The sequence below is a fragment of the Macrobrachium nipponense genome, chromosome 43, assembly GCF_015104395.2.
Source record: "Macrobrachium nipponense isolate FS-2020 chromosome 43, ASM1510439v2, whole genome shotgun sequence".
NCBI classification, from domain to species: Eukaryota; Metazoa; Arthropoda; class Malacostraca; order Decapoda; family Palaemonidae; genus Macrobrachium; species Macrobrachium nipponense.
The window spans coordinates 25,045,620-25,072,134 of NC_061104.1; the positions used below are offsets into that span (position 1 = coordinate 25,045,620).

Here is a 26,515-nt window from a genome sequence, read left to right on the forward strand (position 1 = left end):
TTAATTCTTGAGATGCGTTGTAAGCCAAAAATCGTCGTAAGCCAGAAAATCGTCAAAAATCCTAAGAAAACCTTACTTTTCATGCTTTGGGTGTATTAAAAACTATGTAAACTGCATTTTTATTGCATTTTTCATAAAAAAAACTTTAAATATTGATTATTTTGCATTTTTGGAGTCATATTTCTTCCGCCAGATTGGCGTCATAAGTGTCGTAACCCTGGAACGTGTTGTAAACCTGGAAATAATTTTAGATGACTATACTAGGGGAAACATCTGGAATAGTATGGGAGGAAAAGGAGAGCTGGTGGTGGGGAGAAGAGGTGGGGGAAGTGGTGAAGGGTAAAAGGGAGGCAAAGAAGAGATTTGAAGAGTCACAGCTGCAGGAGGACAGAGAAAGATTAAGAGAAAGAAACAAAGAAGTAAAAACGGTGGTAGCTCAAGCTAAGGCAAGGGCATATGAAGAGGTTTATAACGAACTGGAAACCAAGGAAAGGGTTGAGTAAGAAATGCTCAAACTGTCAACAAAGTAACGAAATAAAAGAACAAAGCCGGACATCACCCATATTAAACAAATGAAAGATAGGAATGGTACGGTCATAAAAAAGGAACAAGACATCCTGAAAAAGATGGAAAGAGTACTTCGAACAACTGCTAAATGAAGAAAATGAAAGACTTGTAGAGAGGATGGACAAGTAAACTTATGGGAATGGGGTAATGGGATATCTAGGGATGAAGTGATACGAGCCTTAAAAAGAATGAGGAATGGGAAGGCAACAGGACCTGACTTAATCCCAGTCGAAGTTTGGAAAGCCTTAGGAGAGGAAGGGGTAGACATCTTGTATGATCTGATGGTATAAAATATTCGAACAGGAAAAGCATATTGATACTATATTTTAAAGGTCCAAAGGTGATGTCCAGGAATGCAGTAATTATAGAGGTATAAAACTAATGTCTCACACGTTGAAGATTTTGGAAAGAATAATAGATAGCAGGCTGAGAGAGGAAGTTAGAATAGGGAAGGAACAGTTAGGATTTATGAAGGGAAGCGGCACAACGGATGGAATATTTTGCATAAGGCAGCTAATGGAGAAAAGTTCAGAGAAAAACAACGAGACCTGCATCTGGTATTCATAGACCTTGAAAAGGCCTATGACAGAGTGCCAAGGCAAGAAATATGGAGATGTTTGAGGGAGAAGATGGTGCCGGAAAAGTACGTCAGAATTATTCAGGAGATGTACAGGAATGTGTATACTAGAGTGAGGAGTAGTGTTGGAGAGACGGATGGATTTGAGATAGGAGTTAGATTACACCAGGGGTCAGCACTTAGCCCATTCATCTTCAACATCATGATGGATGTAATGACCAGGGATGTTAGAGAAGCAGTGCCATGGTGCATATTATACGCGGATGACATTGTGTTGTGTTCAGAGGGGAAGGAGGAGTTGGAGGGGAGGTTGGAGAGGTGGAGAGCAGCACTTGAGGAAAGAGGAATGGGAATAAGCAGATCAAAAACCAAATATATGTGTTCTAGTATTACTGAGGACGGTGGAAGTAGCATAAGATTGGGTGGGGAAGAAATAAAGAAAGTACAGAAGTTCAAGTACTTAGGGTCCGTATTAGAGGATAGTGAAGCATGGACAAGAGTTTTGAGACACCGAATCCAGGCAGGATGGAATAACTGGAGGTCTGCATCAGGGGTCCTCTGTGACAAGAAGGTCCCTCTGAAATTGAAAGGAAAGTTCCATAGGACGGTGGTCAGACCAGCAATGTTATATGGAACAGAAACAGCAAGTATGAGGAAAACAGAGGAGAAGAAGATGGATGTAGCAGAAATGAGAATGTTGAGATGGATGTCGGGAGCAACAAGGGAAGATGGGATTAGAAAAGGGATTTTGACGAAGGAAAAATCTATTTCTGGGTGATTGGTTCGTGTCGCCCTGTGAAACCCACCCCTCTTTCTCTTACCCACCCTGCAGGCCAAGATGGACATCTTTATAAAAGGATGGCCACTAGAGGCACTGCACTCCGCTTGGCGTCGGTATTAGTAGTAGTAGCGGGCGCATCACCCTTTGGGATCAGCTCTCTCAGGTGGGGGATTTTGATGTGGGAAGTTCTAAATGGCAAATGGTTCGTGGTAGTGGTCTCACTCGCCCCTGTTACCATACCGACACTTCTTTTATAGAGTGAGCAAGTCAGTTATACTGACATCTTGATTTTATTTTTTCTCTGGTATTTAATAGGTTATTTACCTAGAAATAATGAACTTAAGGATTATTTCACAGGGTGACACGAACCAATCACCCAGAAATAGATTTTTCCTTCGTCAAAATCCCTTTTCTGGGCTCAGTTTGTGTCAGCCTGTGAAATAGTACCAGAGAAACAGCCAAGATGACAATGGCAGGGTCAAAATGAAACAATAATATAAAATAAGATTAGAATATAATATAAGTGAATCAAAGATCAAGTTACAAGATTATAATATAAAGGTACTTAAAACTAGCTTAAATTAATCAATGAAAAGCACAGTTTAGTACAATGGTAACAAAATAAGTATTTAAGGAGATTCACTAAAACTAATCTAATATTTACAAAATATACAAAAGCCATTGTGTTCTACCCTAGCATAAAAATAAGGGTAGAAACACTGAAGCACATTTATATGTACAATATGTGGATGCCCCTAGCGAAAAAATAAGGGGCAGTCCACCAAAATCAACCTAGCGGCTAAGGCTAGAGGACCACGTAGAGCATAGCAGTAGGGTGAGACATGTTGGACAAGGTAGGTAGAAAGGAGACCTGGATCTTTTTAACTACAACTACTGTGCAGAATCAGGGGAAACTATGTTTCCCGCTGCCACTGCTGAAAATTTCAATGATTCCAAGGACTTCAGGTAATGACGTTTGAAGACTGTCGGTGATTTCCATCCAGTATATTTCTTAAGATCCTCAAAATTCATATGCTGGAAATAATTAATCGAAGTAGCTACTGCCCTGATATCATGTGCTTTTGGAAATGATTCAGGGTTGGCTTGCTTAATGAAGTAAAGGATCTGCTGTCTGATTCCTTTAACGGATAAGGTGCCACCTCTTTCCCTCATAAAAAGAGGGCCTGAGGATCTAGAGGATGTCCGAGACAGAAAGGCTCTTAAGGTCAATACTGAACAAAGGGAGGGATCTTGGGGAAGAGGAAAGACTTTCCAAGGGGCCCACCTTGCTAGAGGATCCTCATTTTTAGCTAAAAAACTGCAATCCGGAGAAAGCAAAACTTCTCCTGAAGGGAGAAATTCTACATGACCCGTATCTCTGGATAGAGCCGACAGTTCTGAAATTCTGGCCCCTGAGGCCAGGCTTAATAAGAATAACGTCTTTCTAAGTAGCATTATAAATGTGCAAGACGAGTTGTCAGTGTCCGAGGCTAGTTTGAGGACGTCATTTAAAAACCATTAAACTGAAGTAGGCCTTTCAGAAGGTCTAAGTCTAGCACAGGCTTTGGGAATAGACGTAAAGTAGGATTCTGTCAAGTCTATTTGAAAACCCAACTGAAAGATTTTCTTCAAAGCTGATTTATTAGTGGTAATTGTGCTAGCTGCTAAGCCTTTTTCAAACAAAGATCTGAAAAAGGTTATGGCTAAGTTAATTGTCATGGTTGTAGTGTCCGTTTCCTTCAGGAAAGATGCCAACTTTTTGACGGCAGAGTCATATTGTCTTATAGTTGATTCCCTCTTATCTGATTCTAGAAAAAGGATGTTTTGGGGATCAATATTAGCATCTTTTTTAGCCGCAAACTTCATGAAGTCCATAAAGTTAGGGTCTGGAGAATTCCTGAGGAAGCGAACACAGTCCTCATTTGTACTGATTGCGATAGCTTGGGGTTGGGAATCCGTTGAGGTCGGAGACCTAACTCTAGAAGCAGGGGGTACCAGTTGCTCTTTGGCCAATCTGGAGCAATCAGGGCTACTTGACCTTTGAAAGTCCTCAGTTTGCTCAGAACATTCAAGAGAAGATTCACTAGAGGAAAGATATAGATCTTTCTCCACTGATTCCAATCTATCGACAAGGCGTCCGTGGCATAAGCCAGAGGGTCCAGGTTGGGGGCCACATAGCAAGGGAGCTTGTGGTTCGCTTGTGAAGCGAATAGATCTACCTGGAGACCTGGTACTCTCCAGCATATCCACTGGAACAACTTGACGTCTAGAGACCATTCTGATTCCAGAGGGACTGAACGGGACAAGGCGTCCGCTATAACATTCCTTACCCCTGCCAAGTGGGTGGAAGATAGGTGCCATTTGTGCTTGTTCGCTAGAGCGAAAATGGCTATCATGACATGATTCACGTGGATTTGGATTTATCCTCCCTTGTTGATGCAGTGAACTACTACTGCACTGTCCAAAACTAGCCTTAGATGAGACTTTGGGGCTTTGGGGGAAGGAGCTTCTTTAGGGTAAGAAAAACTGCCATTGCTTCCAGCACATTTATGTGGAGCTGGCGGAACTGAGCGGACCAAGTCCCCTGAACTTGCTTGAATTGAGAGTATCCTCCCCAACCAGATAGGGAGGCGTCTGTGTGAATCGTTAACGCCGGAGGAGGATATTGAAGGGGAACTGTCTTTGAAAGATTCTTTACCTTCGCCCATGGACGGAGCTGGTTGCGAAGGATTTGTGGAATCACTGACAACTTGTCTCGAGATTTGACATTTGCTCTTGAGCGCCAAACTCGATTTATATCTTTCAGTCTTGCTTTCAAAAGGACGTCCGTCACTGAGGCAAACTGAAGGGAACCTAGGATTCTTTCCTGGTTTCTCCTGGAAGCTTGTTTGTTCTTGAGAAATTGCCTCACTGACTTGGCTATTTCTTTCCTCTTGATCACAGGAATTGACAGATTGTGGGAGGATAAATCCCATTGGATGCTTAGCCATTGGAAACGAGTCTTCTGGAGTGAATCTGGATTCGTTTTGTTTATCTGGAACCCCAGATGTTCCAGGAATTGAACTACTTTCTTTGTGGCTTTGAGACATTCCTCGATGGTTGGTGCCCAGATCAACCAATTGTCGAGGTACACTACTACCATTATCCCTTGTGATCTCAGTTGTTGAACTACTACTTCCGCTATTTTCGTGAATACCCTGGGGGCTACATTCAGTCCGAAGGGCATCACTTTGAAAGAGAATGTCTGGTCTCCTAGTTTGAAACCTAGGTATGGGCGGAAGTGTCTCGCGTTGGGGATATGATAGTATGCGTCTGTAAGATTGATAGAGGTGGTGACGGCCCCACGGGGAAGTAAGGTCCGTACCTGCGAGATGGTCAGCATTTTGAACTTTTCGCAGCGAATGAAAGAGTTTAGCTGGGACGAGTCTAAGATTACTCTTCTTTTTGACGAGCCTTTCTTTGGCACGCTGAACAAGCACCCTTGAAATTTTAGATGCTTGACTCTCGCCACAACTCCTTTCTGAAGGAGCTCCTCCGCATAATCTGTCAACTCCTTTGACGGTACTTGGAGAAATGATTTGGTTGGTGGGGGATCTTTGATCCAACTCCAACCTAATCCCTTGGACACGATGCTCTGTGCCCATTTGCTGAACCCCCACCTGTGACGGAAGAGGAACAGCCTCCCTCCTACCTGGGGAGTCTCACTGCTGCTGTGCGGGATGACCTCCACGTCCTCCTCTGAAGTGCTTACCCCTGCTTGCAGCTCTTCCCGAACCTCGCTGACGAAAGTTGCCTCTAGCCCTGCTTCCCCTCGAGAACCTATTAAAGGTAGGGAATGCTTGGTTTTCATACATGGAGTTGAAAGCCGGCGAGACGGTGTACGAGGTTGAGGGCTGGTTCTGAGGGGATAGCAGGAGGATGGGCTGGTTCTGCTTCGATGTCGAAGGCTGACCCGGTTGGGTAACTGGAACGGCCTGGACAAAGTGCTGCTGTTGCTGGTGCTTCTGGTATGGCTGGAACCTTTTGGTTTTCTTCAGCTTTTTACCAGAAGAGGGTGGGTTCTCCTGCTTCCTCTTGGATGAGATACCCCACCTAGCTCTAAGGCTTTGGTTAAGCCTTGAAGCCTCGTGGTGCACCTCATTCACAGAAGCTTCTGGGAACAGGTCTGCACCCCACATGTTGGAAGCAAGAAGCCTATTCGGTTCGTGTCGAATGGTGGCTTCTTGCAACACATGCTTACGACAGTTTCTCCTAGCCGTGAAGAAGTTGAAAGCGTCTGCCTGGACTGACTGAAGCTGAGACTTAGCGAGGATCTTGAACAAAGGCTCCGTCGCGTATGAGAGAGCAGCCATCTCCGTAATGACTAGGGAGTTAAGTGATCTCCCTAGCCTAGTCCGTGCATCAAATTCTGCCTGAATAAGGCTATCAGGCAGTCTAGGAAGCTTTTCACCGAACTGATCCATAGCACAGTCCGGTTTTAGCTTTCCCACTGTAAAAGTGGCCGGCAGGTTCTCCCATAGTTCCCCAAACGCAGGGAAGAGAGGAGATGTTGGCTCTGCTTCCCTTAGCTGCGGAATGGGTTCGTCCTTCAGCACAGCATGAAGAGTCGTCTCCACCATCTTTGTCGTAAAGGGGAGTGAAGCTTCCTCCTCTGTGGCAAAGATGGTGAAGGGACTCTTGAAGGCCTGGAGTTTGGTATTTGAACAATCCCAATCCTCCAGGCAGTGAACCCACTCTCTTTGGGCGTGATCCCTGGTGTACAAAACAGTCTCTCTAGGGATCTTGTCTTCCCTATTGAGCGCTGTTTGTGTTAGCCTGGCATATCCTATGAAAGGCTGAGTCAATCCGGCGGGGTAGAACTCGAAGTCCTCAATCCTTCTCGTTCCACACTCCGGAATGGAGATCATACCATCCTTGAAGGGAGCATAGGCTGCTACCCTCCAAGGATTGTTCATAGAAAAGGCTGGAAGAGATTCATAAGGTGGTAACTGGACCAGACCAGTACCCCCTACCGGGAAGTTAGCCTGAGGAGCCTGGTTCAGGCCAGCGAAGCGATTATCGTGTTCCATAACACGATTAGAGAGGTCCTGAATCGATTGGCCAGACTGGTTGATGCTGCTGGAGAGTTGAGCAAACATTTGCTCAAATCTCGTGCCAAGCGAACCAACCATCTCTCCTACTTGTTGTAAGACTCCTGCCGAGAAGGTGGCGGGATTGAATGCACTAGGTGCCGCGATCCCAACAGGAGTCACCGGAGCGGATCCGGTAGCTACCGGAGAAGGTACTGGCTCGGCCGGAGCTCGGACCTTCTCCTTAGAAGCCTTGCTTCTTGACCCTCTTGAATGTGAAGAGTCGGACTTCGCCTTCACTGCTCCGGAGTAGGATGCCGAAGACTTACGTGAGGAAGAAGACGACGACTTTTTGGGTGTCGTCTTCTGGAGGGTCTTTTGCTCTCTCTGTCCCGTTCACTTTCGGGGGCACAGAATCAGCAGGCGAAGGAGTAAGGATCTCAGATCCCGTGAAGCCTTGGAAGGAAGAAGAAGAAGGAACAGGAGAAGAAGATCCAGGTGCGCCCAAAGGAAACCCTTGGGCGCCCGAAGTACCTACCTCGACCAACAAATCCTCAACACCTACCGCCATTGGCTCAATATTGATGTCCGGCACTGTTTCCTGAGTCGATACACTCCCGAAGGCCTGCTGTACCTCACGCTGAATGGAGGCTATGGCTGGGGCTGCCGTGGCGGGGTCCACATACCCTGTCGCTTTCCCTCCTGGGAAGATCTGGACAGCCAACTTCTTATCGAGGATGTACGGCTGTCCCTTGGCGGTGTTCTTGCCAAAGCCGCCTACCCAAGCCTTCAGGGTTGCTAAGGCGACTTCCTTCACGGCGGCAGCCTGAAAGAGAGGGCCGATGAAGCCTCTAACGGCGGAGTTATAGCTTACAATTAAGACTTAAGACTAAGACATAGATATTTGATGGTAAGAAAAATTATCCAGCAACCTACTCACCCCATCCAAAAGCTGACTCACGAGGTCATAGCATATGGTACATGCCTCGTGGTGCCAGACGATCAGTTCGCCGTGGGTGGTGGCGCATGGGGCGTGGGTCCTACACTCCTCGTGGCCACAGGGGTCATGGAGGACTGCATTGCAGCCTGGTTCCTGGCAATTGGTAGCCTGTAAGTGGAAGGATACATGAGTATCGAGAATACACACTTACAGCCTAACATGAACTCCGTTGCATGCCGGAGTAAGCAAGTTAAAGTAAAACTAGTCCTCTACCGCAATACGTGTGGTTTGTAGGGCAGTCTGGTTGGGGTCCCCGGCGTACACCGGGGACGGAGAAGGAGAGCAACCAGGAGTAGTGAGAAAGCCCAGAGAAGGAAAAAACCACGACGGAGAACGGCGGAGGCAGTTAATGATAAGGTAACAACAATAATAATATATAAAAGGGGGCATGTATACATCGTAAAAGAATGGAAGGAACACACGAGTGAGAGAGACAGGAGTCCAGGAGAAGGCGAACCGATCCGAAGACCAGTCGACCACTCGGAGCCAGCCGTAGCCGATGAAGAGCAAAAGCTGGGATGCTGGACTAGGGGAAGCACAGTATAGCCCTAAATACCAAAACCAAGGAGATAAATGGGTAACAAAGGTATGGGCTGTGGATTCCTCAATTCTAAAATACGATGTAAATAAGAAGATGAACGCCAAATAAGAGCCATGAAAGGATAAAGACGTCCCAGTATGGGGAGACTGGGAAATCTTAACAACACGAGGCGGCTCATGGCCGCCACGAGTCAACCGGGTGACCGTATATAACCTAAAAAACAGAAAATACTGGTCCCTGGAAGACAAAAGTACGAAAATTTAACCTTTCGGGCACTTAACTTAGCCGTGGCGATAGCAGCGCGTTCCATCTTGGAGAAAATCCCCAAAAAAGCGATCACAACACAAGTGAGAAAAAAACGCGAGTGTTGGCGATGTGCTAAGATAAAAGGATGGCCACTAGAGGCGCTGCACTCCGCTTGGCGTCGGTATTAGTAGTAGTAGCGGGCGCATCACCCTTTGGGATCAGCTCTCTCAGGTGGGGGATTTTGATGTGGGAAGTTCTAAATGGCAAATGGTTCGTGGTAGTGGTCTCACTCGCCCCTGTTACCATACCGACACTTCTTTTATAGAGTGAGCGAGTCAGTTATACTGACATCTTCTTGATTTTATTTTTTCTCTGGTATTTACCTAGAAATAATGAACTTAAGGATTATTTCACAGGGCGACACGAACCAATCACCAGAAATAGATTTTTCCTTCGTCAAAATCCCTTATATAAAAGGGGGCATGTATACTACAACAGAGAGTAAGACATGCCTTCCTTCCGACCACTAGAGGAGTGCCCGGGTAAGTAAGCAAGCTCCCCTCCGATAGCGGAAAGAAGGTAGTAGTAGGCAAGCTTTTGAGACCACTAGTAGACCCCTACCCCGGCGGCTGGCGGAGCCAGTAACATTCAGACAATCGAAGAGGCCCCCGGCTAGTGAGCAGGGGCTCCGTCCGTCGTGGGAGAAACGGGGTGTGGGGAGAGCGAACGGGAACACCGGAGATGGCCGAGGCGACCGGGGGGAGGGGTGGCCAACCCCAACCCCCTTACACATTGGATACCCCGGTACCCGAGACTATAAATGGTCACACAGGCTCCCAGCTGACCAGGACTTCCTAGAGCCCCCTTCAGAGAGAGGGAGGGAGGCTATAATGGTTGTCATGACAACCGAGGAGAGCCCGGCCAGACCCCTCCCTTACCGTGCGGAAGGGAGGGAAGGGAGTGGGTAAGGCGCCCAGAGGGACACGTGATTGATGGTGGACCAAGGTGCGGTAGCAACACAACCACTAGGCAGAGACCACGTGAACCCAACTGTACCAAAAGAGGAAGAACACAAGGAAGAAACCTAGGTACTGGGTGCCTAAAGCTAGCCTAATACAATAAAATAACACTTGAATAATATAATACTAAATAAATAAATACATCGTAAAAGAATGGAAGGAACACACGAGTGAGAGAGACAGGAGTCCAGGAGAAGGCAAACCAATCCGAAGACCAGTCGACCACTCGGAGCCAGCCGTAGCCGATGAAGAGCAAAAGCTGGGATGCTGGACTAGGGGAAGCACAGTATAGCCCTAAATACCAAAACCAAAGAGATAAATGGGTAACAAAGGTATGGGCTGTGGATTCCTCAATTCTAAAATACGATGTAAATAAGAAGATGAACGCCAAATAAGAGCCCATGAAAGGAATAAAGACGTCCCAGTATGGAAGACTGGGAAATCTTAACAACACGAGGCGGCTCATGGCCGCCACGAGTCAACCGGGTGACCATATATAACCTAAAAAACGGAAAATACTGGTCCCTGGAAGACAAAAGTACAAAAATTTAACCTTTCGGGCACTTAACTTAGCCGTGGCGATAGCAGCGCGTTCCATCTTGGAGAAAATCCCCAAAAAAGCGATCACAACACAAGTGAGAAAAAAACGCGAGTGTTGGCGATGTGCTAAGATAAAAGGATGACCACTAGAGGTGCTGCACTCCGCTTGGCGTCGGTATTAGTAGTAGTAGCGGGCGCATCACCCTTTGGGATCAGCTCTCTCAGGTGGGGGATTTTGATGTGGGAAGTTCTAAATGGCAAATGGTTCGTGGTAGTGGTCTCACTCGCCCCTGTTACCATACCGACACTTCTTTTATAGAGTGAGCGAGTCAGTTATACTGACATCTTCTTGATTTTATTTTTTCTCTGGTATTTATTAGGTTATTTACCTAGAAATAATGAACTTAAGGATTATTTCACAGGCCGACACGAACTGAGCCCAGAAATGAGTATATAAGAGGATCGATAAAGGTAGCTGAAATATTGAAGAAAATACAGGAAGGAAGGCTTCGATGGTATGGACACCTGTTACGAAGGGAGGAACGTCATGTTGGAAGACATACGATGGAAATGGAAGTGCAGGGTAGAGGAAGAAGGAAGACCAAGAAAGAGATGGCCGTGATTGTGTAGGGGAAGATATGAAATTGAAAGGTATAAATGAGAACGAGGCACAGGACAGAAATCGATGGAGACGACTCATTCGCAATGGCGACCCCATATAAAAATGGGTTTAAGCTAGGAAGAAGATACAGGGGGCCGTCGTTACAGCAGGGGTTCCATTCCTGGCCACCAACACTAAGTGATTTTTGACGCCGAGCGATTTTAAAGCCTACGGCTGCCACACACCTTCTTTAGAAATTCTAGACCAGTTAATCACGCACTAGACCAGTCAAACGGCGCCGTAATCCCGCAGTGGCGCAATAAGTAAAATTTTATTTATGCAGTATTGTACTATAGAATTTACTGTACGGTAGTACTGTACAGTACATTATAGTATTATAAATACTGTAAAGTGAAAAAAGCCTAGCTTTAATCCTTTGGGTGTCTAGAGTATGTAAAGATATAATAAGGCTTTATACAGTGTACAGGTAGCTGTAGTGTTCAAGCTACGATAATTCATCTTACGATAATCTGATTTTATGAGAGACCAAATTATACAATAGCCTAACTTTATCCCATCTTCTAGTTACATAAGTTCAAAATCAGCAAATGAGAATGGTGAAAATATGGTTTTGACGTTATACTCGTTGCATAAACATGTACAGCCATGAACAACCGAAAGAGAAACAACTTTTTTTTTCTAAGAACAACTGAATTGGATAACATCCGTTTGGCTTGTATTTCAATCACTGTATTAGAGTCCACTATTACCTTCGTTGTTATAAATGACGTTATGTAGAATGGAACTGAGATATCTTAATGTAATAACTTTATTTGCTGTAGATCAAAGATCACTATAGATTAAAGATCAATTGGGAAATATACTGTTAAATTTAAACCTAGTTATAACTGAAGCTGAGAAAACTGTTCAAGCTGCTAATGACTATTATCGTGCATCAGCAACAAGGATAAAACTCCAGTAAACGTATGCCATCAAACACAACTGTAGATGAAATTGAGATAAAATCATTGTAATAAAAACTACTGTGCTTGAAAGAACACATTTTACTGTTGGTTTCACGCGATATAAGATAACGTTAAGTTCGTATTACGATGATATAAAGAAAAATTGCGAACGGAATCATGTAATTTTTTTACGCAATAATCATGCCGCCAATGTAATCTGTTAACGGGGAAAATAATAGTTCACAATCACAACGAGACCTATTCAATTCACATTTCCACCTAAAAACATTTCGTTTAAGGAAAAATAACCTTATCTCATATAAGTCAAGTATCTAGATATTCATTTATGCTAACTAGAAGCAAGAAAATTCGCTCAGAATTGTGTTAAATATTGCGAAACAAACTCGTATTCGCCATCAGCTGATTTCAAACCAAAACATTGGCCGCTCCGAAGAATACTGGCTTAGATTTGCCGTCGTATTTTGTAATACAATAATATGAAAATACATACAATATTATTGGATACAGTGAAGTGATGTATAACTTTTTAAAGGATTTATGGAAAAGATGCATAATTAATAAGATAACACCATGCATTTTTCGGAACAGTGGCGGACAAGAACGAACATGAAAAAACATCCCCTGACAACATGGAGGGTGGTTACAAAAACCTGCCTTAATTTGTATCATATTAATATACTTAATTTGTATCATATTTATATACAAAAATAAAAATACCCTATACGTAATATATTTTCATAAACATTTTAAACTTAGAAGCATGAACATTTATAAAATCGACACATCGATCGCTAAATTTGCACTCTTTTAAACTATATTTTCGGAGAAGAGCAGCTTACAAGAACGAACATGAAAAAACATCGTATTTGATAACGTGAAGGGCAGTTTCAAAAGCTGCCTTTGTATCATATTTCTGCACAGAAATAAAAAATACCTTATACGTAATACATTTTCATACACATTTTAAACATAAAAGCATGAAGATTTATAAAATTGACACATCGATCGCTAAATTTGCACTATTTTTTAACTATATTTTTGGAAGAGCGGCAGGCGGCGGCTCACAAGAAAGAACATGAAAAAACATCCTCTTTGATAATGTGAAGCACAGTTTCAAAATTGCCTTTGTATCATATTTCTGTGCATAAATAAAAATACCCTATACGTAATACATTTTCACACACATTTTAAACATAAAAGCATGAACATTTATAAATCGACACATCCATAGCTAAATCTGCACTTATGTAACTCGAATAACTCGATAATTTCAGCACAGAACTGTGTCAGAGGCATATATTTTACCCTAATACCTATGTAATGACTCACCATAAAATTTGTTAACCCTTAAACGCCTATTGGACGTATTTTACGTAGACAAAAATTATCTGTTGGGTGCTTTAATTGACCTATAATACGGGAGCAGCTCGCAAGTCCTCATTTTGATGGCAGTTGGTCATCTATAACTGATTCACTTAAGGTAGATTCTCGGATGAGCCTTATTCTACGAGACGTTTGTTTGGTGGCCGCTGATTGGCTGGTACCGGGAGGTAGGCAGCTCCCAGCCAATCAGCGGCCGCCAAACTAACGTCTAGTAGGCAAAGGGATCACCCAAGAATCTACCTTAAGTGAACCAGTTATAGTGACAAGGACATCACTCCCGATCTTAGTGATAATGAATATTTGCCCCCAATGTCCGTACGGGAGTCACAGGCTGAAAGTGAGTTGGAGTTTAGTGGTTTTAGTGCCTATGAGGGGGAGTCTGAGGTGGAGGAGGAGGAGGAGTTGTTGTCGTCTAGTTTTGTTGTTGAGGACGACACAGAAAGCGTGGCATAAGTAAGGGAGATGGGCCAGTGGGGGTGGTTCAAGTGTGAAACGAAACCATGCCCGAGCACGTGCGCGTGCGCGCACACAGGCCTGTAGAAGGTCGCAACGTCGCACCCAGCCTAGGTGAAGGCTGTTTGTCTGAGAGCGATGAGGGGTGGTCGGAGGACCCCACCCCACCTAACATGCACCCATTCACGGCAGCACCTGGGCTCACTGTAACCTTTTCCTCTTCCCTGAATCTGGGCGGGGTTTCATTCAGCTGTTCCTGATACAGGAATTGCTGGAATACCCTTGTAGCAGAGACGGAGGGACCTAACGCTCGGTTACTGCCGTGGACGAACTGCGGACGACGTTATCGTATCGCTGGCTTGGGCTGCAACTTCAACGGAACTTTGGCGCCCATTTTTCTTTTTGGGCTCCATCCATGTTTTTTCGGAATGCTGCCGACGCAAGGCAATATTGGAGGCGGAATTTTTTTTAAGTACGGCTCCCAATGTGTGAGGCATTATGGGCCCGTGATAGGTTTCCTAGGTGTTGGTACAGGTATTTCAACGCCTTCAACCAAAGACGCCATACCGCCCCGGAATAAAACCCTGATCCGCCTCGACTTAGTGCCGCCCCAGTGTTGGATTACATACCAGTGAAACGGGTGGCCAGTTTTCTCGTGGTTTCCTGGCAAGAACCTTTCCTTTTTGGATGAGGAGGGATGATTGCCTTACAAAGGACCGTCTTAGACATAAAAAGTTTACAACCCCAAGAAGCCAACAAAGAAAAATAGGATACGTCCGTGGGACTTCCGGTCGGTTATTCCGGGTGTGGGGTTTTCTCCACGCCTGCGTGACCACTGTGGTTCGGTCTTGTTGGGATCGTTCCGTAACCAGGGGCACCACCCCTGTTTTTTTTATGGATAATTAATTTTATAACTCAATATCCCTGGCCCAGGAACCTGTATTGTGAAGCAGAGGTGGTGGCACGTCAGTGGAACCCTTCGAGGTTGGTGCCATGTGGCCCGAAATGGTCCTCATGAGGTTCGCTAGCCAGCCTGTAACATCTGGCAAGAGGGGAGGACTGAACAAAGGGCAGCGGAAGGGAGGTATGTCTTCCGTTCATCTGTTGGAAGGGGGTGCGACTCGTCCCCTATGATTACGAAGGACGTCCGTGAGCCCAATCCAAGAAGAGGTCGTTCAGCCGGTAAGAAGACAACGTCGTCAGGGCCGAAAGTTACGTATGAGGAGGTTTCGGTGTGTTGAGGGGCCCTATCCGGGGGTTCATTTGGGCACTAACCAATAGGGCCAAACCACGGGAGCGAGATGATTCTCTTTGATCAACTCATCCAAGAGTATTACCCCTTTTGCCAGGAGGAAACCAGGAGGTGGTGGACACAGAAGCTCCTCCAAATAACTTCAGTTGGCCGGCCCTCCAGAATGCCTACATCCTCTACTGTGGGTACTACAATTTGGAATTTGGACCTCCAGAGGTTGTCCCCACATCCACGTTTTCTTGAGGTGGCCGGGAATGCCGCCCTCATGCAACTTTAATCCCGATGAGTGGCCCTTCCATCACAAGCACCGCCCCTGCCCTCCGCCCCCTTTGAGCTCCAGATTCTGCCCCTAAGCAAGGAAAGGGCAGAATGTTAGGAAGGGCTAACCTCAGTCGTCGTGCTCCTTGCTGCTGCTGCCGGCCAGCCTTTGATGATCCCACCCGTACGTGCTCAGATTCCTACTCCCTGTCGGATAGTAGACCCTTGTCTTATGGTCGGCTGCAGCCCAGGAGATTCAACACGGCTGGAATGGACCCCCTTACAAGGGCCACAGGCAGAGGCAGAAATGGTGCCGGGTGGGTTGCCATATGAATGGAAGGAACAGAAGGAGAGAGACCTGGGGTTTTTTTTCTTGTCACACCTGCAACTATAGCACTTTGCAAGGATCGGGGAGTGTTCACCGCAAGTAACCACAAGGAAACAAACGGAGGTCGCAAGAAGGGTGGGCCTGCCTAAGGGCGGGCGGCCCCAGCAGCAGTAAGGTGGGCGCGCGTACTCCCGCCTCCACCTGTAACCTCGTCATGTTTTTTCGCGCTATCATAGAATAGCATTACAGTGGACCCCCCGTATTCGCGTTCTCCGGATTTCGCTGGACTCCACACATTCGCGGCGCGGAAAAATGTTCGCGCATTAGCGGTAGTTTTTTCTATGAGGAAATATCCACAAATTCATCCTGGTTTTTGTGATCAATTTAACATCATAAAAATGCAACTTTTTGTGGTAAAACTATTAAAAAAAACCAAGTATGAAAATTTTGTTTTTTAGTGGTTTTTCCTTAAGTTTTAAACTAACGAAATAGGCTGTTTTTAGCGCTTTTATTTTAGGAGGGGTTCCAAAACATTCGCGGATTCTAAAACTATTCACGGGGGGGGTCTTGGTACGCGCATCCCCCAGCGAATATGGGGGGAAACACAGTATTTTATAGATGATAATGGATATTTTTTCCCATTTTCTGATGCTGGCATACTAAACTTACCGGCAGTGACAAAAAAAAGGAGCCAAAAATGAACTCTTAATCTTGAAAACTAAAGCGTGCTGTGATTTATACTATACAGTTGGTTTCCCCCGTATTTGCGGGGAATGCGTACCACCAGGACCCCCCTCCCCCCCGTGAATAGTTTAGAAAATCCGCGAATGTTTGGAACCCCTATAAAAACGCCTAAAAACAGCCTATTTTGTTAGTTAAAACTAAGAAAAAACCACTCTAAAAATTTTCATTACTTGGGTTTTTTTAATAGTTTTATCACAAAAAGAAAAAGTGCATTTTATGAGGAAAATTGATACCAAAACCAGGAATTTGTGGATATTTCTCATAGAAAAATACCGAGAATGCCGCGAATTTTTTCCCGGCCGAATAATGCAGGGAAACGTTTCCCGAAGAGAAATCCGCAAATGTTGTGAGGTTCCGCGAATCCGGAGAACGCGACATAACGGGGGGGTCACTGGGGGGGGTATAATATCACTATATAATATGTATATATATATATATATATAATATTGTATATATATATAGATATATATATATATATATGTATGTTAGATATATAATATGTATATATATATATATATTATATATATATTATATATATATATATATATATAAATATATAAATATATAAATATATTATATATATATAATATTATCTATATAGATAATATATATATATATATAACCTATATAGATATTATATATATGTATCTATATATATATATATATATATTAATATATATATATATAGAATATGTAGTATTAATATTATATATATTAATTTATATATATAATATATATATAATATATATTATATATAAGTTATATATATGTTATATATTTAGTATGTTATATATACCATAATATAATATGTATATATATATGTATTAATTTATATGTATATATATGTATAGATATATATATATATTAGATATATAGTAATATATCATATAGGTATAGATTAATATATTAGATAATAGATAGATATATATATTAATATACAATAGGATATCTATATATATGTATGTAGATATTTGTGGTATATATATAGTGCGATATATATATATATATATATATATACAATATATATATGTATATATATCTATGTATATATATATGTTATGTATATACATATATATATGTAATACCTATATATATGTATACATATATATGTATACATATTATATTTATGTATAACATTATAATATATACCTATATATGTATACATATTTAATGTTATATATTATATATATATATACATATATGTATATATATGTATCTATATACATATAATATATATACAATATATGTATACATTATATATGTATACATAATATTATGTATATATATACATATATAATAATATACCAAATAGATATGTATTACATATTCAATATGTATATATATATATTATATATATGATATATGTATTATATATGTATATATATATACATATATATTATACATATATATGTATACTATATATTGACTATATATATATTTATGTATACATATATATGTATAACATATATAATGTAATATATATATAAATATATTATAATGATATATATATATATATATACATATATAATATATATATATATAAATATATATATATTATATTATATACATAACAATAATATATATACAATATAGATATATATAATATATATATATATATATATAACTATATCATATATATACGATAACATATTATATATATATATATATCATATATATTACACATATATACATATATAATATAATATATATTACGATATATATATATAATATATATATATATATATACAATATATATACAAATATATAAATCATAATAAATATATATATATATTAGATATTAAATAATAATATAAATATATTAAATATTAATATAAATAAATATATAGATAATATATATAATATAATAAATATATATATATATATTTATAATATATTTTTATATATATATGTATATATATGTATATATATATATTATATATATATATATATAATATATATATGTATATTATAGATATATATATATATAATCTATAATATAATTATATATGTTATACATAATATAATATATATTACTATAGATTGTGTATACATTATATATAGTATTGTATCACATATATATGTATACATTATATGTTTATACATTCTATATGTATATATATATAGCTATATATTATATATATATATGTATCTATATAAAATATATATATATAAATATATATTACTATATATATATATATATATATATATATATATATGTCTAATATATATAAATCAGATATATATAATATATAATAATGATATACAGATATATATATATTATTATAAATATATATATACATATATATATATATAATTATATATACATATATATATAAATATATTATATATAACATATTAGATATATTATAGATAAGATTTATACATATATATATACCAAAAATACATATATATATATATATCTATATTTACACATATAATATATATATATATATATATTATTATAATATAAATATTACATAAATATATATCTACATATATACATATATATATGTATATATATACAATTATAGACATAGATATATACATATAACATATATACATATTATATATATATATATATATATATATATATACATATATATATATATATATATATATACAAAAATACATATATATATATATAGATATATATTATATATATATATACTATATTATTTTTTAAGTATATAATTAAAATTAAAAAAAAAATTAACATAATAAAAATATCCTAAATATTATAATATATATATATATAGATATATATATATTTATATATATATAACGTAGATATATATATAGTATATATAGATATATATATATATTATATATATAATATATATTATATATATATACAAGATACATAGATAAATATATATATATATATATATACATATATATATAGATATATATATATATCTATATATATATACAATATATATACATATATATTACATATATATAATACTATACAATAGATATATATACTATATATATATATAGAACATATATATATATCTATATAGCTATATATATATATATATATACATATATATACAATATATATTATACTATATATATATACATATAATATATACATATTATATATATAGATATAATATATATATATATATAGAATTAATAAATATTATATTCTATATATATATTTATATATATATATATATACTATATTATAATAGATATAAATTAGATATACATATACATATACTATTATAAACCATTATATATATATAATTATAATTATATATATATATTATACATATACAATATATATATATATACATAATATATAAATATAAATATATATATATTTATATAATTATAATATATCTATATATAATAATATCTATATATTATATATATAATTATCATAATATAAATCTATATATAATTATATACATATATATATTATATTATATATATTAATATATTATATATATAAGATATATATATATTATATATATTTACAAATATTTACAAAACTTAAATCGTAAGGGGGCCATTTGACGTGTGTACAAAACCCAAAAGGTTACAAGTAAATTGAAACACGTCTTTACCAACAAACATAAGATCTTTAAAAAAAATTAGGAACAATCACTCTTTCCTGGAACAGAATCAAAACCAAAAAAAGAAAAAAAAAAAATCATCAATAAGTTCAGGTTCATAATCAAAACCAAAATTGGTGAACAAAACAAAGAGACAAGAAAATTTTTACCACATTCCAGCCACTGCCCTTGGCAATCAAGACACATGGCATCCATGTTTTTAATGACCATTGTATCACGCTTAAATCGATTAAATTTCTTCAAAATAACAAAAAACATGATTTAAACATTTTAAACAAACAGAACAAAAATAATGCAATGGAATTTTTACGAAAATAAAAGAATTCTCCTCCTTTATAATTATTCCCGGTCCCTTCAAATCGAGCTCAATGTTACATTTACTACTATCAACATAAAAAAAAATTTTAAAAAATAACTAAAGAACCATAGAAATAAAAATATGGAAATTCAGGCACAAAACAACAAAAATTTCATCATGCTGTGAAAATCTAGAAAAAAACTTTACAAGCATTAGTGGGTAATTTTATGAAAGATATAAAATAGGATGGGAAATCGGTGTTGCGACAAAATTTAACACCAAAATAACAAAAACAAACAAATCAAAATAATAAAATTAACGTACATAAGCAACATAACAACCAATCAAAACCAAAATTACACATAAGAACTATGATCCACCCCCAGGTTAATAAAAACAATTTGTTTCCTGAAAACTAATTTGGTAACACAAGTTATATCAACAAACAAACATAAATTTCGTGACACATTCAAAATCTGATCGAGATAACAAGAAATAAAAATAAAATTAAAATAAACAACTGGTATGATTATGAATCCTAGGCAAAGATGTGCGGGTTGGGCATTTACAGAACTGGTTCACTGACCCCTTTCATTTACTTTGGCAACAGCGGTTTAACGTATGACATAGGCTCGGGTAGATCGGATCTTGTGCCTCTCAGTGGGGCGGCCCACTTGCGCTCGCCTGGTTAATTTTTTTCTGGCTCATCTCCCAGGTACCCGGCCAACCCCGGGTACGGGCGGGGTACTGGTTTTATTGGTGTTAAAAACACTACGCTGTCCTTCGCAGCAAACCCGGACGTAAGTGGGCGGGACAGGATGGTGCTCGCTCACAAGCCCCTGTGCGAATTATCGATGAATCACAGCAGAGGAGTGGCTTTGATATCCATTCACCACGATACTGGTACCATGTATGACGGTTTTCGAGCTTGTGTTTCGACAGTTGCCATTTTTCTTCAAGTAAATTTCGATCTCCAACCTGTATTGGGGAATCGTTTTCTTCGGGAGCTCGGAACCGTCTGTCCACGGTACCGGGGGGGGGGGGGCAAGCTGGGTACTTTTTCGTTTTGGCCCTCAACAGCTAGACTGTTGCGTTAAGCTTGAGGAACAACACCGTCCGGGGTCGCGTTACAAAACCTAAAAACCAACCGGGTTAACTGTTTCCACCGTATAAAGGGGCATCTGTTGAGGGTCCAAGACCACCACCGAATACCGGCCAGTCGGATGTCTTGTCCATTACATCAAAAAGAAGGGGTGGTGTTTTCCCTAATTGAGCTGTTATACGCTGGCATTAATAGCCCATCTCAGCCGTCTTGCAACAGAGTACGGGCCAGGAAGTCGAGGGATTATCCCCGATGAGAATATTTTAAGATGTTGCTACTCATCTGTTGTGTGAGACTCAAACGAGTCCGTTAGCAGACCGGCCGATAAAGCTACGATTGGTAACATGATCTTACGTTGTAAGAGTGGGCCGTTAAACTCGAGAATTAGTTCATTTACGAACTCACAAGGCCCGTTGTCCGACACCTCGAGTATTTCTTGGGGACAAACACCCAGAAATCGATTTACTAGGGGAATGCACGCTTTAGCCACTTCCTGTTTTGCCGGATTTGTTTTCTATCATTGCGCACCCACATGTGTGAAACGCCCGTGAACGCGTCCACAAATTACAACAACTAAATATCTAGGTTGTCCTTGCACATGAAGGTAGTGGCCCCTACCTACCCCCATCCATAATGCACTCTATCCCACTTCACCGGCACCCACAGGCCATAAATCGCCGGGCCTTCGGAATCACCATTCTGTGCTTTTTTCATCATGATGCGTTACATGACAATTTCTTACAAATCTCAGTTTATGTCCCTACGCATCGCCAAACCCAAAAGAAATGTTTTTTCACGACGGGCTCTTCTAAGAGATCTTTCTATGCCCTACATGCCCAGCATAAGGGCTAACATGAATCATGTGGTATGGCTCTCCTCTACTAAGGCTCGAGGGAAAGAACGACTCGGGCTCGGACATCTCCGGGCCTTTTTTTTCATATTTACAACACAACAAGACGTCTTCCTCAATGTAAGAAACGCGTCTTTTGACAGATGCACAGAGAAACTCAGGAACTCGTTGCTCTCACCTTTCACACAAGACCTTGATCTGACTAAATCCAAGATTCAGAACATCCAGACTTTTCAACCAGATTCTCGCACACGTCCCAAACCACAAAAAGTCAACCACACTTTCATTCTCCAGGGCATTTAATTCTGGAATCCCCCGGACGGAGTTCCACCTGCATTTGACCCGCTAACCGCCTCAGGCATTCTCATCCACCTGAGAAGTGCTTGCGAGATTCCCGTTTTCTGCACGTCGCGTTTACGTTTCGTTTGACTGTCATTGTTTTCGGAAACTGTCGGGGCGGGACGTTGCTGGCACTAATCGCCTGCAGTGCCCAATGCGCCACCAACGTCACGAGGTTTCTTTTTGTGCGTTCTTCCTTGCGCCTTGCGGCACGAGTTGTTACTCTTATGATGTTTCCTGGAGGGAGAGCATCAGCCACCCTATTACTTTTCCCTGGGATATGTTTCAATCTTTACGATTGGCAAACTCTAAAATTCGCGCGATCCATCGAGGCTTGGGCGATTTGTAATCCTCGCTCTTCTTCAACAGATATGTTAACTGGGTTGATGATCTGTGGAAAATCTTTAGTTTTGTTGGGTTGACCAGCAAAAAATTAACGCGGTCTCTTACTCCAGCAACCATAAAACCACCGCCAAAGCCTCTCGATCCGAAGGTTACTATAATTTTTCTCTGCCCCTTTTTAATACGAGCGGAATGCACAAAACCAAACTGGTCTTTCATTACCTTCATCGTCAATCTGGGAGATTTACGCCTCCTATCGCAATTGATCCCTTGTGGTCTGTGGTCACAAAAAAAGGGCAATCGAACCTCGGAATAAGCCAAGAGTTCATCGCTTCAATAGTGCAATCTTTTAATTTCGGGAAAAGCTGCTTCCCTCTTTCTCACCCCATCGGAAATCAGGTTGCTTCCTTAATGCGTCTAACGGTCTCGCTAATCTGTCCCGAAGTTACCTAATGAACTTCCGATTAAGTAAACCCGCGGAGTCCGAGGAAGCTGGCTACATTCTTTCGCATGTTTTGGTCGTCGGCAGGCACCAAATTCACCTATTTAATTGGCTACAACTTATCGGCACAAGGCTTAAAGCCTTCAGAAGTTACTAGGTGGGCCCCAAAAAAAATTCTACTTCGGCCGGCCTGGAAAAACTTACCAGTTTTTCTAAAGTTTATTTTCATACCATGACGCCTTTAAATGCTTCCAAAACTTGTATCAGGTTATCTTTTGATCGCTTTTTCCCTAACAGTAGCAACCAAACTACAATATATCATCTAAATATACCAAAAACCCCAACGGCCAATTTATAGAAGCTAACACGGACATCAATTTACTCGTGGAAAAAATGAGCAGGGGCGTTCTTTGAAGCCAAAGGGAAAGGAAATTATATTCATATAGCTGATTATTCGCTATTCAAAGGCCGTTTTTCTCTTTACTCTCAATTATCAACGGGGTATTTGGATGATAGCCAGAATTTCAAGCTCTGGTACGCAATGAGAGTGTGTGGGGTCCACTGCGAAGTGCTATAATTAACGTTAAACTATAGCGATCTGTGGGGTACCATAGATGGAATGCGTTCGGTACTACAGTTGCAATAACGATAATTAGGTCAAATCGTTAACAAAAACTTTGGGTCGTTGAGGTTGTGCCAACTTGATAATTAACCGCAAAAGTGAAAAACAGTGAGGTACAAATGGGTGTAAATAATACACGAAGCACGAGGGGTCCCAGATGGACTGACGGTGATGCCTGATGGGCGTGAGAGAAGAGCCTAGAGCGGTAGAAAGTAGCCCACCCGGTTAAGGAGCGAGGTAGATCAAGAAATAGACGGTAACTATATTGCATTTCTTAAAGCGTTTTTCATGGAACGGAAAAACAGCGTGGGGGCGGGGAAAACCAAGACGAAACCGAGGGACACCGGACAGTAGGCCAGACCGTTGTAGCGGGACGCCGTCCGGGAAACACGAATTAGTTAACGGTGAAAGTCTGTAACTAATGGGTCCACAGTCGTCGGAATCGTATGTTACCGCGCCTCCCGCCGCCGCCTACCGGACGCAGATAAAAGACCAGGGTTCCTGTAAGAGAATTACCAGTCCTTGGAGGGTACGTGGGCCGGAATTCGACGGTTCGCGGCCCAAAAGAAGGTTTCCTCTCCGTAGAGGCCTTTTTAAACGTATGTGGAATTAGATTAACCGGAAAGGTGGAGGGACGAGGAAAGAGTATTTGCTTGCCAAACAGAACAAAATTTACCGGGGACGCTCAGTAGCTTAGGATGGGATATGGTGGGAAAAATATGGCCCTCTTTTCCGAGATTGGAGCGATTTCAAAAAGAAAATGATTCCGCCGTTTTTGGCCTCACCGGGAAAGTGAAACGAAGAAGGTTATTGGGCAGCCTACCAACCCCACGGATGAGGGGTGGGGGGAGACCATGGCCTTCCTTTTGGTCGAACCGACCTGTCACAGGGACCTATGATAGTCTTGGCAACCTGAAACTGGCACCGATCAGGAAGAACGATAAAGATGCCTTCTGCAGGCATATATTGGAGGAAGGCCCCTCCCCTCAGGTGTAGATACGGTATCTTCTACGGGAAACGCAGGACTACAAGCGCCGTTAGAAGATTGCTATCCCAGCCATACAATCGCTAGTGGGATACCACACGGTCAGGAACAAGAACGGAAAGTGGGCCTGGGGGCCTCCCCGGCCCTTTCGTAGCTGCCCAGCCGCCCGTCCTGGTTACAAGGAAGACCGCCCGCCATACCCGCCCCATCCAACTCTAGGGCTGGCCCTAGTGCCAAGCATCAGAGGGGAGCCCCAGGGAGGGGGGGAGCGTGGGATACGACCCAGGGGGCGCTGCTGGCAGTGCGGTAGTAGGGGTCACTGGCGCGCCTCCCAATGCCCTTCTTTGGACAGGGGTTTTATTGGGTTATGGGTTCGGTTGCAGACTGATCACCTGGTCAGCCAGTGTACATAAAAAACGGCGTCGCACCAAATCGCGGGCCCTCCCCCATCCCTCAAGAGGAAAGGGGAAGGCCGCGAGGAAGGGGAGGAAAGCGAGTGACCGACGAACAATCCCCCTCAGGCACTCCAAGTGCCAGCCGGCCGGCCCGCCTGCGACCAGAGGAACGACAGAGGGCACCCAGTCAGAGGCGATGCCACCTCCAGCCCCAAGCAAAGTAAGGAACGGGACCTACCCCCGCCCCAGTGCGGTGCTCCGCCCCCTGGGCCCCGGGGTGGGGGGAGTGCTTCGGTAGGAGAGGCTGGACGCCCGTCTCCCTCCGGCCCCTCCCCTTTCACGGGAGGAGGGAGAATTGGAGCTTGTACCTATTCTAGAAGTAGGGAAGATGGCTCGGAAAACCACAACGCATTATTCAGATAGTGTGGGGCCATGTGTCTCTTTCGAATTGAGGAACACTTAGTGGACTGGGCGCCATTTACGGCATCGAAAGGGTATCTAACGTTTGCACAGTGCCAGTGGGCCTACCATCGCGGTTGCAGAGAATCAGTACACAGCAAACTATCTCCCTCGGTGGACGAATGTTCAAGTCCACAAATTCTAGTTGGTGCCTACCCACCCACCTCCGCCCTGGGCCCGTTCCCCATTATAACTGCGGAATCGGGTTCGTGAGCAAGCACCCCGAGTGCTTCTCCTTGGGGTAAGGGGGAGGAGAGGTGAAAGTGGCGGTGCCAATAGGAGAGGGACATTACCAACGGGTCTCCATACTGGGGAAACAAAAGAAGTTGTCCGAATTGCCCTGGCCGCCAAGGGGGATACGGGAGTGGTGCCCGCTAGCCCTGAGGTGGGGAGGTGATCCCACCCGCCTATCTATACTCCCTTCCCCTCGTCCCGGCAAGGAAACTACAAGAGGAACGTTGGTGTATATAAATCCCCATAGAAAGTGGGCAGACTTTATGTTGCCTGGTGTCGCTACCATCGTCGATGGCAAGGCAACTGTCCCTTTTGTAAATGTGAGTAGTAGTAGATTAGAATTAAGTAACGAGTCTCTATGTGATTTGGAAGTGTGTTCCCCTTGTAGAAGCCAATAACGCAGTGTCGGGCCTTGACTACCCAGAGTCAAGGTCACGGCGAAACTCGGCTTAGAAAATTATTGCAAACAGCTGTTAAAGCAACACCTTTGAATTATCATAGTTGCGTAGGAGAAATAG

The 26,515-nt window shown here is 41.3% G+C and overlaps 1 protein-coding gene across 2 annotated transcripts in view; it reads left to right on the forward strand.

Annotated features, from left to right (window-relative positions):
• LOC135213589 (beta-secretase 1-like) overlaps positions 1 to 26,515 on the forward strand; it is a 178,748-nt gene that overhangs the window by 131,077 nt on the left and 21,156 nt on the right. The gene's annotated exons all lie outside the window — the stretch shown is intronic.